At 45.7% G+C, this 1,263-nt stretch overlaps 1 protein-coding gene across 7 annotated transcripts in view; it reads left to right on the top strand.

The window, feature by feature from the left end:
• Window positions 1-1,263, top strand: part of POLD3 (DNA polymerase delta 3, accessory subunit) — a 36,903-nt gene that overhangs the window by 14,308 nt on the left and 21,332 nt on the right. The gene's annotated exons all lie outside the window — the stretch shown is intronic.

Below are 1,263 nucleotides of genomic sequence, written 5' to 3' on the forward strand. Positions count from 1 at the left end.
AGTTTTCCATACTGTTCTTCTGCTCTTTTGGACTCAGAGGGGTTAATTTTTTTGTAAGGCGAAAATTAAGTTTTAAGTGGAATTTTTCAGAAAAAAAGCTTGCTGGATGGAGGTCAATTAAAGTAACATATTTGTGCAGACTAACCCAGGACAGATTTTTAGTGCAGAAGAAAGCTGATTTAAAGTGAGTGCTTCTGGCTGGAAGATTAGCTATCGGTAAAGTGTTTGCCAAACCCTGTTTTACAGGGGGTGTTAATGATGCTTGCTTTTCATCACAAATCACTGAGGAGTCTCTAGTTAGATTACGGGGTTAATTTCTGTACTGAAAACTGCAGAGCTAATAATTGGAGGATAAAAATCAGGGGTGGCCTTCCCCTCTGAGCAAGGGCTTGGAGTAGGTGGCCTCTGGATGTCCCTTCTGACCTAAAATATCCAAGTCTAAAGAAAATATGCTGAAGCTTTTAAATAGACGTTGGAAAAGGGCTGTAGGACTTTCTTCAAAGATGCCCTTATAATACCGAGTACAAGAGGATTCAAAGAAGAGTTTCTGGGAGAGAGTAAACAGCAAAGTTCGCTTTCTGACAGCCATCTGTCAGAGTTTTCAGGGTACAGTTCCAGTGCTGAACACACAAGGCACAGTACGGTTGGGCGTCTTCGAGTTCCTGTTTTGATCGAGACTGAGGGAGCTGAGGACACTTTCAGCCTCAGCTTCACAAGGGCACTTACTACAATTAACTCAAGTACAATTCTTAAGGTTTAGGGTTGAGAAGAGCCCTAGACCAAAGTTCATATGCCGAAAACCCAGGAAGTTGAAATTGTGTGGTAAAGATGACCCAGTGGTGACGGAGAAAGCTTTGTGGAAGCATTTCCACAATTTCCAACAGGATTCACTTCTCCACTGAGTCCTGCCAGGGTGCGCTTTGTTGTATACCTGGACTTCAGCAAAGCCTTCGACACAGTTTCCCATAGCATTCTCCTGGAGAAGCTGGCAGTTCATGGCCTAGATGGGTGTACTCTTCGCTGGGTTACAAACTGGCTGGATGGCCGAGCCCAGAGAGTGGTGGTGAATGGAACTAAATCCAGTTGGCGGCCGGGCACAAGCGGTGTCCCCCAGGGCTCAGTGCTGGGGCCAGTCTTGTTTAATATCTTTATCCATGACCTGGATGAGGGGATTGAGTGTGCCCTCAGTAAATTTGCAGATGACACCAAACTGGGTGGTAGTGTTGATCTGCTGGAGGGGAGGAGGGCTCTGCAGAGGGACCT

The sequence above is a fragment of the Egretta garzetta genome, unplaced genomic scaffold (genome assembly GCF_000687185.1).
Source record: "Egretta garzetta isolate BGI_Z169 unplaced genomic scaffold, ASM68718v1 scaffold1030, whole genome shotgun sequence".
Classification (NCBI taxonomy): domain Eukaryota; kingdom Metazoa; phylum Chordata; class Aves; order Pelecaniformes; family Ardeidae; genus Egretta; species Egretta garzetta.